At 42.2% G+C, this 19,409-nt stretch overlaps 1 protein-coding gene across 1 annotated transcript in view; it reads left to right on the top strand.

The window, feature by feature from the left end:
• Nucleotides 1–19,409, top strand: part of PPM1H (protein phosphatase, Mg2+/Mn2+ dependent, 1H) — a gene marked incomplete at its 5' end in the record, with an annotated part of 306,969 nt that overhangs the window by 103,322 nt on the left and 184,238 nt on the right. The gene's annotated exons all lie outside the window — the stretch shown is intronic.

Here is a 19,409-nt window from a genome sequence, read left to right on the forward strand (position 1 = left end):
ATGCTCTTCCAAATTAATATTTGTTTCAGTTGGCCCAAAGCCCTTGCATCCTATGGGGTGGCCCTCCAGACTGAATGCCCTGCTGACAGACCACAAAGCATTTCTCCTCTCTCCAGTTTCCGGAGAACAAAGCAGACATCCTTGGAAAGTTCTGAAGAAGCTCTTAGCAGAGTATAGGGAACAATCAGCACTGTGTCCACCATCAGATTCTTTAGTCCTGCAGAAAAGAGACACGAAACGGGTGACCCAGATGGAACTGTTTGTTCTAATGATCTTGAGGATATTTTTGTTTGTAAATTTTTATAGGATTGCAAAGGATCTAGGAACCTGTCCTTAGTTGAAGTGATATTGTCTTGTTGCATTTATGCTTAGTGACTAAGAAGGGTACTCATTTATTTTTATTTTGTTAGCATTAGTTCAGCTTAGGGTTAAAAAACACAGTGACCTATGGACACTCATCAGTTGTACTTGTTTCAAGGCAGAAGGAAGCACTGATTAGGCCTCTCCCAAAAAGGAAGAGTCAGGGACCCAGATGAGCAGGACAAAATAATAGTGGTTAAGTGCATGCGCTCTAGAGTAAGACAGTTCAAAGCAGTCTGTTGCATAAAGCTATTCAGTTTAACAATGTGTGTGTGCTCAGTCCTGTCCAGTTCTTTCTGATCCCATGGACCGTAGCCACCAGGCCCCTCTGTCCATGTGTGACCCCATAGACGGCAGCCCACCAGGGTCCCCATCCCCTGGGATTCTCCAGGCAAGAACACTGGAGTGGGTTGCCATTTCCTTCTCCAATGCATGAAAGTGAAAAGTGAAAGTGAAGTCGCTTAGTCGTGTCCGACTCTTAGCGACCCCATGGACCGCAGCTTACCAGGCTTCTCCATCCATGGGATTTTCCAGGCAAGAGTACTGGAGTGAGGTGCCATTGCCTTCTCCCAGGAGAGGCTAGTTAGAAGTATGAAATCCAACAGTCCATGCGAAGTCCTGAGCTGGTGTCATCTTTAATAAATCCTTGATTGATGTTAGTGATTATTATCCTAAAGTCAGTTCCATTTCTGTAATCCTCTATGAATAATGCCCACTGAATTTTCATTCATTTTTAAATTGGAAATCACACAATTTTTTCCATACCTTCTTGATGGAATTATTTTTGAGGATTGAATTATTATGGAAAAGGGCTCAGAAAATGTGAGACATTAATGATAATTGGATATGGGTGCCAGTGACTTAATGTTGCTCTTTCCCCCGGCAATTCCTCTCTGCCACTGGGATATAAAGTGACTTCTGTAAAAATAAGACAGTGTTGACATCTGGCTGCAAGCCAGTTGATGATCGCATATTTCCTTGTTGCTAAGTTCCTCCTAGAAGTGGAGCCAGGAGTAACTATTTAACTTCCTTTCCTTAAGAACAGTGAAACCAGCACATAAGCACTTTAGAATGGAGCCAGGACACTCCTTCGTGATGGTTCATGTGGTCCATGCTCCTCTGGGAGGCAGCAAGGATATGCAGTGAAAAGCAGGCACATCTCAGCCTGTATTCCTGCCTTAGCCACAGCGGCTTCACGTCTATCTGCGCTGTATATTAGGCTTCTTATTAGAGTTTAAGGCAAGAGCTGTGTTGCCTTTTTTTTTTTTAATTGTGGAAAAATGCACGTAAAGCTTACCATTTTAACCATTTTTAAGTGTACAGTTCAGTGGCATCAAATACATTCATACTGCTGTACAACCATCGGTATCATCATCTCCTAAACCTTTCCATCATCCCAAACTGAAACTGTCCCCACTAAATACTAACTCCCCATTCCTTTCTCCCTTTCCCCTCCACCCCCTCCGGTCCCTGGCAACTACCATTCTATTTCCTGTCCCTGTGAATTTGGCTACTCCAAATACCTCCTATAAGTGGAATCATACAATTTTTGTCTTTTTGTAGTTGTCATATTCACTTATCATAATGTCCTCAAAGATTGTCCGTGTTGTAGAATGTGTCATAATCTTATTCCTTTTTGAGGTTGAATAATATTCTCTTGTATGTATACATGCCATTTTGTTTATGCCTTCATCATCAGTGAACCGTTGCTGTCATCTTTTGTCTATTATAAATATTGCTGCTGTGAACGTGGGTGTCTAGTACCTGTTTGAGTCCCTGCTTTTGATTCTCTTGGATATATACCCAGAGTGGAATTGCTGAGTGATATGGCGGTTCTGGTCAGTATTTTCAGGAGCTACCATACTGTTTGCCACAGCAGCTACACCATTTGACCTTCCCACTAGCAGTGCACAAGGGTTCCAGTTTCTCTACATTTTTGCCAACACTTGTTAAATTCTGTTTTTCTGAAATAATAGCTACCCTAATGAGTGCAAAGTGCTATCTCATTTGTAGGTATATATTTCCCATGGTTAGTGATGTTGAGCATCTTTTCATGTACTTCTTACTGGCCACATACATCTTCTGAAAGGTCTGTTCACGTCCTTTGCCCATGTTAGAATTCAGTTGTCTGTTTTCGTTGTTGATGTTTGTGCTCTTTCTAAAACCTTGAAGAGCATAGTCTCGTGTGCCAGATGACTCGTGAGCATGGGCTGTGTTGTAGGAACTGGATGCTGAGGATTCAGCAGGAAATAAACAGAGGACAGTCCCTCCCTACAGGGAGCTTGTGTTCTTTAAGGGAGGCAAACAAAACACATAGCATGGGCAGATAAGCACTCTGGAGAAAACAAAGTAGGGAAGCGGGAATAATAGGAAGTGTGAGGTGAATGGGTGGTCAAAGAAGGTGTCGGGGTGACGCTGGGGCAAAGACCTGAGAGCACAGCTTTTGGGAGGAAGAGCATCCTGACAACCCTCGACAGCTGCAAGATCTGAGGCAGGACCAGGCCTGCCATTCTCAGGGATCAGCTAGGAGCCCATGCTGCTGGAACAGACATAGCAGAGCCTGGATTACAGGCAATGGACTTCCCTGGCAGTCCAGTGGTTCAGACTGTGCACTTCCACTGCAGGGGGCTCGGGTTTAATCCCTGGTCAGGGAAGATGTCACATAGCATGACCAAAAAAAAAATTGGGTTGTAAGCAACACTGTCAGAAAGCTAATAGGGGAGAGATGCAGTCTGGTAGGACTTCAGGGCTGTTACCAGGACTTTGACTGCTATGCTGAATGAACACTTTGCTAGCAGAGGTCACTAAATACACTGCTTAGAAGAGGCTAGTGGTTTTTTCTATCTGAAGACATCCCATGACTCATATATGGTGGCACCGAGGAAAGGGCAGTGACAGTACAGGGCTCAATGCGAGAAAGCATCTGCAGAACACAAGTGAGCTAGGTCTCCGCCTTCCCCCTGTGATTCTCATCCTTCACTCAGTAAATGTGTGCTGAGCTCTGAGTCCACACTCTGGGACCTTGGGACTGAGGAGATGGATTCAGGACAGTCCCTGCCCTCCTTGAGTAGAGTTGGGGAGACAGGAGAGGAAGGCTTCCTGAAGAAGTGATATTTGCCCTGTTGTGCTGAAAATTGAATAGGAATTAACCAAGCACATAAGAGAAAGGAGAGCTCCTGATGGAGGGAGTGAGCATGTGCAGAGCTAGGCTGGCGTGGGAGCAGTGGGGCATGGCTTCCTGTGTCGGGGGCAAGTGTAGTTGCTTGGAGGGGTATAAGACCGGAGCAGTGAACAGCGTTCACAGGTGAGAGTCACTCAGTACCCTGAAAAACTGGACTTCTAAACAATGACTTTAGACCAGGGTGTAACAGACTCATGATAGTGGGGAGGCTGACTTGAGAGGACTAGGGGAGCACACCTAGAAGTTGGGACACTTAGAAGTCTGGCTCATGCAGAAATCTGAGTGAGAAATGATGAAGCTCCAAATAAAGCAGTGTAAGAGCAAAGGCGTCAAGAAGCAACAATTAGAACCAGACATGGACAATGGACGTGAAACAACAATTTTGAGCAGTTCAAAATTGGGAAAGGAATATGAAAAAGGCTGCATATTGTCACCCTGTTTATTTAACTCATATGCAGAGTACATCATGTGAAATGCCGGGCTGGATGAATCACAAGCTGGAATCAAGATTGCTGGGAGAAATATCAACAACCTCAGATATGCAGATGATACCACTCTAACCTTGACAGCATATTAAAAAGCAGAGACATTACTTTGCCAACAAAGGTCCATCTAGTCAAAGTCATGGTTTTTTCCAGTAGTCAAGTATAGATGTGAGAGTGGGACTATAAAGAAAGCTGAGCTCCAAAAAATTGACGCTTTTGAACTGTGGTGTTGGGGAAGACTCTTGAGGGTCCCTTGGACTGCAAGGAGATCCAACCAGTCCATCCTAAAGGAAATCAGTCCTAAATATTCATTGGAAGGACTAATGCTGAAACTGAAACTCCAATAATTTGGCCACCTAATGTGAAGAACTGACTCACTGGAAAAGACCCTGATGCTGGGAAAGATTGAAGGCGGGAGAAGGGGATGACAGAGGATGAGATGGTTGGATGGCATCACCGACTCAATGGACATGAGTTTGAGTAAGCTCCTGGAGTTGTTGATGGACTCCTGGCATGCTGCAGTCCATGGGGTCGCAAAGAGGCAGACACGGCTGAGCAACTGAACTGTGCTGGCCACTTTAATGGCAGAAAGTGAAGAGAAACTAAAGAGCCTCTTAATGGCAGTGAAATAGGAGAGTGAAAAAACTGTCTTAAAACTCAACATTCAAAAAACTAAGATCATGGCATCCGGTCCCATCACTTCATGGCAAATACGAGAAAAAGTGGAAACAGTGACAGATTTTATTTTCCTGGGCTCCAAAACCACTGCAGGTAGTGACTGCATCCATGAAATTAAAAGGCACTTGCTCCTTGGAAGTTCAGTTCAGTTGCTCAGTCGTGTCCGACTCTTTGCGACCCCATGAATTGCAGCACGCCAGGCCTCCCTGTCCATCACCAACTCCCGGAGTTCACCTAGACTCACGTCCATCGAGTCAGTGATGCCATCGAGCCATCTCATCCTCTCTCGTCCCCTTCTCCTCCTGCCCTCAATCTTTCCCAGCATCAGGGTCTTTTCAAATGAGTCAGCTCTTCGCATCAGGTGGCCAAAGTATTGGAGTTTCAACTTCAACATCAGCCTACCAATGAACACCCAGGACTGATCTACTTTAGGATGGACTGGTTGGATCTCCTTGCAGTCCAAGGGACTCTCAAGACCCTTCTCCAACACCACAGTTCAAAAGCAACAAATCTTCGGTCCTCAGCTTTCTTCACAGTCCAACTCTCACATCCACACATGACCACTGAAAAAACCATAGCCTTGACTAGATGGACCTTTGTTGACAAAGTAATGTCTCTGCTTTGAATATGCTATCCAGGTTGGTCATAACTTTCCTTCCAAGGAGTAAGCGTCTTTTAATTTCATGGCTGCAGTCACCATCTGCAATGATTTTGGAGCCCAGAAAATAAAGTCTGACACTGTTTCCACTGTTTCCCCATCTATTTCCCATGAAGTGATGGGACCAGATGCCATGATCTTAGTTTTCTGAATGTTGAGCTCTAAACCAACTTTTTCACTCTCCCCTTTCACTTTCATCAAGAGGCTCTTTAGTTCCTCTTCACTTTCTGCCATAAGGGTGGTGTCATCTGCATATCTGAGGTTATTGATATTTCTCCCAGCAATCTTGATTCCAACCTGTGCTTCTTCCAGCCCAGCGTTTCTCATGGTGTACTCTGCATATAAGTTAAATATGCAGGGTGACAACATACAGCCTTGATGTACTCCTTTTCCTATTTGGAACCAGTCTGTTATTCCATGTCCAGTTCTAACTGTTGCTTCCTGACCTGCATACAGGTTTCTCAAGAGGCAGGTCAGGTGGTCTGGTATTCCCATCTCTTTCAGAATTTTCCACAGTTTATTGTGATCCACACAGTCAAAGGCTTCGGAATAGTCAATAAAGCAGAAATAGATGTTTCTTCTGGAACTTTCTTGCTTTTTCAATGATCCAGTGAATGTTGGCAATTTGATCTCTGGTTCCTCTGCCTTTTCTAAAACCAGCTTGAACATCTGGAAGTTCACAGTTCATGTATTGCTGAAGTCTGGCTTGGAGAATTTTAAGTATTACTTTACTAGCATGTGAGATGAGTGCAATTGTGCATTAGTTTGACCAACTCAGTGAACATTAATTTGAGCAAACTCCAAGAAGGAAGTTAGTGAAGGACAGGGAAACCTGGTGTGCTGCAGTCCATGGGGTTGCAAACAGTCAGACATGACTTAGTGGTTGAACACATGAGAGCAAAGGACAGGCTCAGAAGAGATGATATGAGAGGTACTGTTGTGGTGACATGGTGACAAATTGTGTGGTACAGGGAGAGTGGGAGACCCCAGGTCTCAGCCACTGGGTGCTGGTCCTTAAAAGTGGACCCCTGGAGCAGGAACAGATTCAAGGTGAAGGGATGGGCATAAATGGCAACTTGACTTTTGAGGGTGCTAAATTTGCAGTGGGGAATGTTTTGTAGGAAGAGAGAAGGAGAGAAGGAATTGGAGAGAAGGAATTGGAGTTTGGGAGTAAGTCTTGGGAAGCTTAGAATTCAGGAGTTGCAAGTTCAAAGATATTCCAAGAAGAGAGAGGAGTTGTCAGGAGCAGAAGTAACTATGACGTGGACCACAGAGGTCAAGAAAGATAAGGATGAAAATAGGGGCAAATATTATTATAAGCAAGAAATGGGGCAACAGGATAAAGTGACATCATTATTTTATTGCAGACAGTTTACAGACATGAGGATGGTGATAGGAAGATGCCTGGGCTCTCTCCAGAATACATGTGATGAATTTCTCCCTCCTTTGCCGACCTCTTCATTCCCAGTAAATTTCATGAAGTCAGAATAAGTCAAAATAAATATTTCCACAAGACTTCATGTGTAACATCACCCTCATCTTACTCGGAGATTGAAGAAAGCCTAAAATTTTCTGTAAAATTACATTAGAGTCCCCATGAAAAAAGAAATTATCATAGGAATTTTTTATGTTAAAAACATCAAAAAAGTGGAGGGAGGGGAGGACTTCCTTGGCGGTCTAATAGTTAAGACTCCACCCTTCCACTGTCTCTGGTGCCATGCAGTACAACAAAAAATTGGGGGGTTGGGATGGAGGGGACGGGATACATCAGTGATGTGCAGAGGAATTCAGCAGAAGCGTGACTTTATATTTGATGACGTAGGGTAGTTGGGTAGCAGTGAGATGGTTAATTCTCACTACAGATAGTTATTGATTGGGATAAAGATTTTAAGACAATTTTAGTTTTTTAAAAACTTTTTATTTTATATTGGAGTATAGGAGATTAGCAATATTGTGATAGTTTCAGGTGTACAGTAAAGTGATTCAGTAATATATGTACACATATATCTATTCATTTTCAAATTCTTTTTGCATTTAGTTTGTTACAGAATGTTAAGCAGAGTTCTCTGTGCTATATACTAGGCTTTTGTTATCCATTTTGCATATTTAAATTTACATTTTTGAACATAAACATTTACAGTATTTAATTTTACATATTTAAAATGGATAACCAACAAAAAGCGACTGTATACAGGGAACTCTGCTTAATACCTTGTAACAACCTAAATGCAAAAAGAATTTGAAAAAGAAGAGATACCTGTGTATGTTTAACTGAATTGCTTTGTTGTACACCTGAAACTAACATTGTTAATCCACTATCAGTTCAGTTCAGACGCTCAGTCGTGTCCGACTCTTTGTGACCCCATGAACCACAGTACTCCAGGCCTCCCTGTCCATCACCAACTCCTGGAGTCTACCCAAACTCATGTACATTGAGTCGGTAATGCCATCTAACCATCTCATTCTCTGTTGTCCCCTTCTCCTCCTGCCTTCAATCCTTCCCAACATGAGTGTCTTTTCAAATGAGTCAGCTCTTCACATCAAAATATTGGCCAAAATATTAGAGTTTCAGCTTCAGCATCAGTCCTTCCAATGAACACCCAGGACTGATTTCCTTTAGGATGGACTGGTTGTATCTCCTGGTAGTCCAAGGGACTCTCAAGAGCCTTTTCCAACACCACAGTTCAAAAGCATCAATTCTTTGGCACTCAGCTTTCTTTATAGTCCAAGTCTCACATCCACACATGACCACTGGAAAAACCATAGCCTTGACTAGACGAACCTTTGTTGACAAAGTAATGTCTCTGCTTTTTAAGATGCTGTCTAGATTGGTTGTAACTTTCCTTCCAAGGAGTAAGCGTCTTTTAATTTCATGGCTGCAGTCACCATCTGCAGTGATTTTGGAGCTCAGAAAAGTAAAGTCAGCCACTGTTTCCACTGTTTCCCCATCTATTTTTCATGAAGTGATGGGATCAGATGCCATGATCTTAGTTTTCTGAATGTTGAGCTGTAAGCCAACTTTTTCACTCTCCTCTTTCACTTTCCTCAAGAGGCTCTTTAATTCTTCTTCACTTTCTGCCATAAGGGTGGTGTCATCTGCATATCTGAGGTGATTGATATTTCTCCAGGGAATCTTGATTCCAGCTTGTGCTTCATCCAGCCCAGTGTTTCTCATGATGTACTCTGCATATAAGTTAAATAAGCAGGGTGACAGTATACAGCCTTGACGTACTCCTTTTCCTATTTGGAACCAGTCTGTTGTTCCATGTCCAGTTCTAACTGTTGCTCCCTGACCTGCATACGGGTTTCTCAAGAGGCAGGTCAGGTGGTCTGGTATTCCCATCTCTTTCAGAATTTTCCACAGTTTATTGTGATCCACACAGTCAAAGGCTTTGGCATAGTCAATAAAGCAGAAATAGATACTTTTCTGGAACTCTCTTGCTTTTTCAATGATCCAGTGAATGTTGGCAATTTGATCTCTGGTTCCTCTGCCTTTTCTAAAACTAATTTCAACATCTGGAAGTTCACAGTTCACACATTGCTGAAGCCTGGCTTGGAGAATTTTGAGCATTACTTTATTAGCGTGTGAAATGAGTGCAATTGTGCGGTAGTTTGAGCATTCTTTCGCATTGCCTTTCTTTGGGATTGGATTCAGGTTCCATCTAAATATAAAGGAAAATGTCAAAAGCAGAAGAAGCCTTGTTCGGAAAAGTCATAAAATTTGGAAGGGATAAAGGAAAAGATTTTCAAGGTGTTGAAAGCACAGATTTTCAATCTGTGCTATAGATTTGTAGCTTGAAGAAATGCAAGGGAATATGGTGAATTATTTATTCTTCCTTAAAAAAATACTCAATAATGGATCCAGTTTTTTAAAATTTATAGTTTAGTGATATAATTAGTGAAATAAAGAAATAAACATTTTCTCTTTTGAGAAATAGAGAAGTTTTGAGATCTCAGGATATGAAGTGGATGTGAAACAGAGAAGGATGTTTTCTGTGACAGGTTAGGGATGAGCTTTACCTCTTTCTGCATCACATTGGGTTCTAGGTGTATGAAGAAACTTTAGCCCAGCGTCAGGCAAGTAGGAAAGCTATACTCTGTGGCAATATGCAGTCCTGTCAACATTCCTAGACCTCTGACTGTTTGTTTAGGGACATAGGGCATGTGGCTTGGGAAGAAGAGAATCTAGAATGCCAGCATTTCTGAAAGACACGGTCATCCCTTACAGAAGATGTTGTAAGCTCTTTGAGGGTAACAACCTCTTCCCCCATATCCTCCTGCCTGTTTCCCACTTTATTTGTTTAATTGAAGGATAATTGCATTACAGAAATTTGTGGTTTTCTGTCATACATCAACAAGAATCAGATATAGGTACACTGAAGCCTTTTAAATTTACCCGATCATGATTTGTGGGATCTAATCACCATTACTAAGTTTTCTTTCCTGCCGGGGTCCAGCCCCAGTGGATCCAGGGAAATTCAAAGGAGAGACGGCGTCGGCAAATACACTGGCTTTAATTAAATGTTAATCAGAGATATGAAGAGTAATAGAATAAGGATAGCTCAGTAGGAAAATTCAGTGGAGAAAAGAGGCTGAATAACTTGGTTTATGTGGAAAGCTAATAAAATTCCAAAATAAGGAATTTACATCACCTACGTAGGCCACAGGCGTCCTCCCGTTCTCCCAAAGGAGAGGAGACACTAAGGCCTCCCCGGTCAGACCTTAGAAGCCCAGGCATAATTAGTAGGCTTGACGAGCCTCCACGTTCCAGATGGGGATTCAGCCAGAAGGTGAGAAAAAGAACGACATGGGGAGACCAGTCTTTTGAGGAACTGATCCCATTTCTTTATTTTCTAGGGTCTGTTTTTATACACTGAGATGTTATACAAAAGTCACATGGGGTCAGCAGTCCTGACTTTAATAAAAGTCAGGTGCTTTATACAAATGTATACGAAGGTCTTAGGGGTGTTACATCATCTTCTGGCCAGGGGGCCTGCTAACAATTTATGACCCTCTCCTTGTGACAGTGGTCAGTCAACCAGAACACTTATTTCTCCAGGGGTGATTATTTTTTAAAACAGACGCCACCTTCCGAAGGTACCAGATAAAGTTACATTCCTATAGGGTGAGGGTGTAGTGGGTTTTAATTAAGGAAAGAATTTACTTAGCCTAAGGTCCAATGTGATTAATATCAAAGGTTAATACTTATTTCTTCTATATATTCATTAATGTGTATAAGGGCAGGGGATGTGGAGACTTAGCAGCAAACATTGGCTCAACAAATGAAAAACCCTTCACCAATACAATTTCTAATCAGCCCACTCTACTATACTAATAGTTTTCTAACTTCTCTAAAGAACCTGTTTTTAGAAGGTTTAAAGCATCTCGTGCCTCTCATGGTTGGGAGGCTGTGAACAATCACATGTGGCCAGACAAGCCTGTCAGGCAGGCTAGAGAACCTTCAGAGGAGTTTGTAGGTTGAAACACTCCTATCACGCCCAGGAATTATTATTAACTGGAGCTCTAAGTTAACTCCTTCTCTGAAAGAGGTGATGGGGGACAGCCCCCCGTAAAGTCAGAGGTGTAGGTGAGAGCACAAAGTAGTAAAGTAGGCAGGCTCTGGTTTTGGGGGTAGATGCTCGAGAATTTCCAGAGGGACTCCTGAGGCTCAATCCCGCCTTTGCATATGTCAAGCCTCCTTCCTCATGACCTTTGCCACGGGTGGAGGTCCTCACACTGGCTCCCGGCACTTTCTTTTAATTTGAAAGGTGTTATTGTTGTTTGTTGTTCAGTTGCTCAGTCAGTCCGACTCTTTGCGACCCCATGGACTGCAGCACACCAGGTTTCCCTGTCCGCCATCTCCCAGAGCTTGCTCAAACTCATGTCCATTGAGTCAATGATGCCATCCAACCATCTCATCCTTTGTCTTCTCCTTCTCCTCCTGCCTTCGATCTTTCCCAGCATCAGGGTCTTTTCCATTGAGTTGGCTCTTAGCGTCATGTGGCCAAAGTATTGGAGCTTCAGTTTCAGCATCAGTCCTTCCAATGAATATTCAGGACTGATTTCCTTTAGGATTGCCTGGTTTGATCTCCTTGCAGTCCAAGGGACTCTCAAGAGTCTTCTCCAGCACCACAGTTCAAAAACATCAATTCTTCGGCACTCAGCCTTCTTTATGGTTCAACTCTCATATCCATACATGACTACTAGAAAAACCATAGCTTTGACTATATGGATCTTTGTTGGCAAATTAATGTCTCTGCATTTTAATATGCTGCCTAGGTTTGTCATAGCTTTCTTTCAAGGAGCAGGCATCTTTTAAGTTCATGGCTGCAGTCACCATCTACAGTGATTTTGGAGCCCAAGAAAATAAAATCTGTCTCTGTTTCCATTGTTTCCCCGTCTATTTGCCATAAAGTGATGGGACCAGATGCCATTATCTTTGTTTTTTGAATTTTGAGTTTTAAGCCAGCTTTTTTACTTTCCTTTTTCATCTGCATCAAAAGACTCTTTAGTTCCTTTTAGCTTTCTGCTATAAGGGTGGTGTCATCTGCATATCTGAAGTTATTGATATTTCTCCCTGAATTTTTATTTCAGCTTGTGCTTCATCCAGCCTGGCATTTCTCATGATATACTCTGCATATAAGTTAAATAATGGTAACAGTATACAGCCTTGATGTAGTCCTTTCCCAATTTGGAACAAGTTTATTGTTCCATATCCAGTTCTAGCTGTTGTTTCTTGACCCGCATACAAGTTTCTCAGGAGGCAGGTGAAATGGTCTGGTATTTTCTATGGTTTACTGTGATCCACAGAGTCAAAGGCTTTAGCATAGTCAGTGAAGCAGAAGTAGATGTTTTTCTGGAATTCTCTTGCTTTTTCTATGATCTAATGGATGTTTGCAATTTGATGTCTGGTTTCTCTGCCTTTTCTAAATCCAGCTTGAACATCTGGAAGTTCTCCATTCACATACTCTTGAGGCCTAGCTTGGAGAATTTTGAGCATTACTTTGCTTGTGTATGACATGAGTGCAATTGTGCATTAGTTTGAACATTCTTTGGCATTGCCCTTCTTTGGAATTGGAATGAAAAACTGACCTTTTCCAGTCCTGTGGCCACTGCTGTTTTCCAAGTTTGCTGGCATAATTGAGTGCAGCACTTTGACAGCATTATGCAGCTGACTTGAAATAGCTCAACTGGAATTTCATCATCTCCACTAGCTTTGTTCGTAGTGATGCTTCCTAAGACCCACTTGACTTCACACTCCAGGGTGTCTGGCTCTAGGTAAGTGATCACACCATCATGGTTGTCTGAGTCATTAAGATCTCTTTTCTATAGTTCTTCTGTGTATTGTTGCCACCTCTTCTTAATATCTTCTGCTTCTGTTAGGTCCATACCTTTTCTGTCCTTTACTCTGCCCATCTTTGCATGAAATGTTCCCTTGGTATCTCTTAATTTTCTTGAAGAGATCTCTAGTCCTTCTCATTCTATTGTTTTCATCTATTTCTTTGCATTGATTACTGAGGAAGGCTTTTTTTCTTAAATTTATTTACTTGGAGGCTAATTACTTTACAATATTATAGTGGTTTTTAGCATACATTGACATGAATCAGCCATGGGTGTACATGTGTTCCCCATCCTGAACCTTCCTCCCACCTCCCTCCCCATCCCCTCTCTCAGAGTCGTCCCAGTACATCAGCCTTGAGCTCCCTGTCTCATGCATCGAACCTGAACTGGCGATCTGTTTCACATATGGTAATATACATGTTTCAGTGCTATTCTCTCAGATCGTCCCACCCTCGACTTCCCCCCCAGAGTCCAAAAGTCTGTTCTTTATAGCTGTGTCTGTTTTGCTGTCTCGCATATAGGTTCATCGTTACCGTCTTTCTAAATTCCATATATATGCATTAATATACTGTATTGGTCTTTTTCTTTCTGATTTACTTCACTCTGTATAATAGGCTCCAGTTTCATCCACCTCATTAGAACTGATCCACATGCGTTCTTTTTAATAGCTGAGTAATATTCCATCATGTATATGTACCACAGTTTTCTTATCCATTTGTCTGACGATGGACATCTAGGTTGCTTCCATGTCCTAGCTGTTGTAAACAGTGCTGTGATGAACACTGGGGTACACGTGTCTCTTTTCATTTCTGGTGTCTTCAGTGTGTATGCCCAGCAGTGGGATTGCTGGGTCATAAGACAGTTCTGTTTCCAGTTTTTTAAGGAATCTCCACACTGTTCTCCAGAGTGGCTGTACTAGTTTGCCTTCCCACCAACAGTGTAAGAGGGTTCCCTTTTCTCCACACCCTCTCCAGCATTTATTGTTTGTAGACTTTTGGATCGCAGCCATTCTATTGTGCTTGATTTGTGGTTGAGTTGTGGTTTTGATTTGCATTTCTCTGATAAGAGTGATGTTGAGCATCTTTTCATGTGTTTGTTAGCCATCTGTATGTCTTTGGAGAAATGTCTGTTTAGTTCTTTGGTCAAAATGGATTAAAGATCTAAATGTAAGACCAGAAACTATAAAACTCCTAGAGGAAAACATAGGCAAAACACTCTCTGACATAAATCACAGCAGGATCCTCTATGACCCACCTCCCAGAGTAATGGAAATAAAAGCAAAAATAAGCAAATGGGACCTAATTAAACTTAAAAGCTTTTGTACAGTGAAGGAAACTATAAGCAAGGTGAAAAGACAACCTTCAGAATGGGGGAAAATAATAGCAAGTGAAGCAACTGACAAAGAATTAATCTCAAAAATATACAAGCAGCTCATGGAGCTCAATACCAGAAAAATAAATGACCCAATCAAAAAATGAGGAAGACTTTCTTATCTCTCCTTGCTATTCTTTGGAACTCTGCATTCAAATGGGTACATCTTTCCTTTTCTCCTTTGCCTTTAGCTTCTCTTTTTTTCTCAGCTATTTTTAAGCCCTCCTCAGACAACCATTTTGCCTTTTTCCATTTCTTTTTCTTGGGGACAGTTTTGATCACTACCTCCTGAATAGTGTTACAAACCTCCATCCATAGTTCTTCAGGCTATCAGATCTAATTCCTTTAATCTATTTGTCACTTCCACTGTGTAAATCCTAAGGAATTTGATTTAGGTCATATCTGAATGGCCTACTGGTTTTCCCTATTTTCTTCAATTTAAGTCTGAATTTTGGAATAAGGAGTTCATGATCTGAGCCACAGTCAGCTCCTGGTCTTGTTTTTGCTGACTGTATAGAGCTTCTCTATCTTTGGCTGCAAAGAATATCATCAGTCTGATTTCGGTGTTGACCATCTGGTGATGTCCATGTGTAAAGTTATCTCTTGTGTTGTTGGAAAAGGGTGTTTGCTATGACCAGTGCATTCTCTTGGCAAAACTCTGTTATCCTTTGCCCTGCTTCATTCTGTACTCCAAGGCCAAACTTGTCTGTTACTCCAGGTATCTTTTGACTTCCTACTTTTGCATTCCAGTCCCCTATGATGAAAAGGACATTTCTTTTGGTGTTAGTTCCAGATGGTCTTATAGGTCTTCATAGAACTGTTCAACTTCAGCTTCTTAAGCATTAGTAATTGGGACATAGACTTGGATTACTGAGATACTGAATGGTTTGCCTTTGAAACAAGCAAAGATGATTCTGTCATTTTTGAGATTGCATCCAAGTACTGCATTTCAGACTCTTTTGTTGACTATGAGGGCTACTCCATTTCTTCTAATGGATTCTTGCTGACAGTAGTAGATATAATAGTCAACTGAATTAAATTTGCCTTGATTCATGGACCTAACATTCCAGGTTCCTATGCAATATTGTTCTTTACAGCATCAGACTTTACTTTCATCACCAGACACATCCACAACTGGGCATTGTTTCCACTTTGGCTTAACCTCTTTGTTCCTTCTGGAGCTATTTCTCTGCTTTTGTCCAGTAGCATATTGGGCACCTACCAACCTGGGGAGTTCCTCTTTCAGTGTCCTATCTTTTTGCCTTTTCATGCTGTTCATGGGGTTCTCAAAGCAAGAATGCTGAAGTGGTTTGCCCTTCTTTCTCCAGTGGTCCACGTTTTTTCAGAACTCTCCACCGTAACCCATCCATCTTGGGTGACCCTACAGGGCATGACTCATAGTTTCGTTCAGTTAGACAAGGCTGTGGTCCATGTGATCAGTTTGGCTAGTTTTCTGTGATTGTGGTTTTCATTCTATCTGCCGTCTGATGGATAAGGATAAGAGGCTTATGGAAGCTTCCTGATGGGAGAGAGTGACTGTGGGAGAGACTGGGTCTTGTTCTGTTATGGGGGGCCATGCTCAGTAAATCTTTAATCAAATTTTCTGCTGATGGGTGGGGCTGTGTTCCCTCTTTGTAGTTCTCCTGAGGCCAAACTATGGCCACCGCTTTCAGAAGGACTTATGTGAGCATGCCGCAGCTGCCAGGACTGTTGTAGTCAGTGCCCCTGACTGTTGACCCACACCTCTGCCAGAGACTCCCAGATACTCACAGGCAAGTCTGTCAGTCTCCTGTGGGGCCGCTGCTCCTTTCTGCTGGGTCCTGGTGAGCACAAGGCTTTGTTTGTGTCCTCCCAAGAGTCTGTTCCCCCAGTCCTGTGGAACTTCGTAATCAAATCCCACCGGCCTTCAAAGTCAAATTCCCTGGGGATTCTCAGCCCTTTTGCTGGATCCCCAGGTTGGGGAATCTGCTGTGGGCCCTAGAAATTCTGCAGCAGTTGGGAGGACTTCTTTGGTATCATTGTTCTCCAGATTGTGGGTTGTCTACTCAATGGTTCTATAGTGGCACTAATGGTGACCTCCTCTAACAGGTTATGCCACATGCCATGCCTCCTAGGTCTGCTGAAGCCAGAGCCCCTGTCTCCGTGGCAGGCCACTACTGAGCCCTGCCTCCACAGGAGACACTCAAAGGCAGGTCTGACTCATTCTCTTTTGGGGGTCATTGCTCCTTTCCCTGGGTCCTGGTATGCACAAGCTTGTTTGTGCCCTCTAAGCGTCTCTGATGGGTCTGAGGTTTGATTCTAAACTTGATTTCGCCCCTCCTGCCATCTTGTTGGGGCTTCTCCTTTGCCCTTGGATGTGGGGTATGTTTTTTTGGTGGGATCCAACATTCTCCTGTTGATGGTTGTTCAGCAGCTAGTTGCAATTTTGATGTTCTCACAGGAGAAGATGAGCGGACGTCCTTCTACTGTACCATCTTGCCAGTATTTTCTGAAAGGTGTTAAGAAGTTTTTATTTATTGTACTGATTGCCACCTGCCCGTGAAGACAGCTTTTCCAAGAGCTTTTGTTTTTCAGTTCCTTAGTCATTCTAAGAATGAAGTAAAGAGAGGAAGATAGCAGATGACTTCTCTGAGGAGGGAGAGAGAGTCTACTCTTGAGGGCATCATATAACCTTGTATTAAGTTAAGAAACCCCTGCCCTTATGTAAGATGTGTGGCCATAACCAGGACAGTTTCCCCTCACATCTGACTGCCTGTTTTGGAATCAATCGTTTTGGGCTTCAGATGAGACCTGTGGACACATGCATTCTAAGTCTTATTTCCTCCAGAGCCTCCTTATGTTGTTCAATTTAATGAAAACACATCAGCGTATGTGCTTTCAGTGTCTGTTAGTTCAGTGTCTAATTACAATAACAGGAGATGGCTATGTCCGCATCATGGCCAGGCTCATCAGCAGGGGAGAGGAAAGCTGATTATCTTTCTCAGCAGAGGATGGGGCAGCACTGTGGGAATTCCAGGCAAATAGGATCAAACTGGGGACGGGGAGAGAGAGGAAGGAAATGAGAAGGGCCATTTCAACTTTCTGGAGTGAAGATTTGTTGTTCTTTTCATCTGTTTTCTGTGAGAAGCCCTCGGTCACCCCCAAGAGCATTAAGTGAAGGTGTCCCGTGGTTCCACAGAGGCAGCGTTTCTGGGGTGTTTGGCCACATTTGGCAGTCTGCTTCCTGCAACAATGTCAGCTATAAAAAACCACAGGAGCAGCCTTCGGTTTCTGTCATTGGGTTTATTACTCTAAAATTTCCCTCTCAATTAAGGTCTTTGTTCTGAGTGTGTCAAGAAAAACATAACCTTTGCATTTATCTACTTAGATATTTTTTTCAAAGTAAGAGTGCCATGGTTTCTCTCAAAAGTCTTATCTCTTGGTTCCAGGGATTAGAATTCTTGCCCAGTGATTAAGAAGAATGACTTTCCAACCAGGATGTTCAGACGGTTGTCAGTTAGAATAACTTGACAGTTCCCTTCTCAGTGGGTGTGGGTTTACTCTGAAGACCAGGTTTGACCAAAATGTATGTAGGAGCCAAGAACGCGACTCAAACTTGGTTCCACAATAGATTTTCCCACTGTGGCGAATCTTAAGGCTAAAGGAAAATAAATGGTGCTGAAATGGAAATTTCTCCTTGTTTCACTTGTAATCTGATTTCCCCAGAGCTTTAGATGGGAAGAACATTATTGGCAAGAGCAATAAGCTCTTGAGATTTTCTTTTCTTAGTATTTTTGTTAAAGCCCAGTATTCAGCATTCATATGCCAGACACAACACTGATCTTAGTGCTTTGCCAATTTTGGCTTTGCCAATATTAATTCCTTTAACCTCATAATACACACATAAGTCTGTAGTATTATTGTCTTTACTTTACTGATGGGGAAACCAAGGCACAGAGCTGGAAAGTGTAGAGCTTGGATTCAGCCCAGGCAGTCTGGCTTCCAAGTCTATACTCACTGGTCACATGACACCTCTTTATCCATTGTTGTTGCATAGTCTCTCAGTTGTGTCCAGCTTTTTGTGACCCTTTGGTCTGTAACCCACCAGGGTCCATGGGATTTCCCAGGCAAGAATACTGGAGTGTGTTGCCATTTCCTTCTCCAGGGGAACTTCCCATCCCAGGGATCAAACCTGTGTCTCCTGCATTGTCAGGAGGATTCTTTTCCACTGAGTCACCGGGGAAGCCATTTATCCCTTAGCAGCTGGGAAATGTGGCAGAAAAGTCTTTCAGTCTTTCAAAAAGTCTGAAATGAAAGAAGAACAACTCCTACTGTTAATATGTATAATTTCAGTGTAATTTGATGCCAAACTTTTTCTCATTTCCATGTGATTTCTCTTTTGAATTAAGAGTTATCAGTCTCCCACATCAACTCTGAAACTGGGTAACAGCTCTCACTGACTCAGGTGAAGAACAGAATGGAAATGAAATTGTTCATCATCTTTTTGTCCTTATAGTCCATTTCTTTCTTGCTAAATTATAGAAGACCATTATTCGATTGAAACCACAAGAAACAGAAAAAGCCTCTGGTTGCACATTCATGAGTATCTGAGTGTGAACCCCAGCTCTGCCACGCAATAGTTGTTGTCTTGTGATGCCTTAGTTTCCTCATCTGCAAATTGGGGATGATAATTTCTACCTCCTAAAGTTATTAGAATTAAATGAGTTAAAAATATGAAAAGTGCTTAGAATAGTGCCTGGTATGTAGTAAATGCTCAATTAATATTATCTGTTGTTGTTCTAACAGTGGTGTTTGCAGCTGCAATTCAATATTATTTCACATTACTTATGTTCCTACTGTAAACTAATTTAAAGAGAAGTTTTTGATGTATAAAATAATAGTTTGAGAACAGTCTTTGGGTAATTTTTATATCTAGAATAAACCATAACATGATTTAGTCAAAACTGTCATTAACTGTCTTTCTTCTGTCTCTCAGAAATTAATATTTATTTAATAGTGTTTTGACATGCTATGTTAGTTGCCCAATCATGTCTGAATCTTTGCAATCCCATGAGTGTAGCCCACCAGGCTTCTCTGTCCATGGCATTCTCCAGGCAAGATACTGGAGTGGGTTGCCATTCCCTTCTCCAGGAGATCTTCTGGACCCAGGGATTGAACCTGGGTCTCCTGCATTGCAGGCAGATTCTTTACTGTCTGAGCCATTTAAGAACATTCCTGAGCTAATTTTTGAGTCTAGAATAAACCATAAGACATCTTAGCCAAAGCAATCACTTTCTACTTCTTGTCTCTACTCTTGTGTCAGAAATTAATATTTATTTAATAGTGTTTTGACATG

The sequence above is a fragment of the Bison bison genome, unplaced genomic scaffold (assembly GCF_000754665.1).
Source record: "Bison bison bison isolate TAMUID 2011002044 unplaced genomic scaffold, Bison_UMD1.0 scf7180017864163, whole genome shotgun sequence".
Taxonomy (NCBI): Eukaryota; Metazoa; Chordata; class Mammalia; order Artiodactyla; family Bovidae; genus Bison; species Bison bison.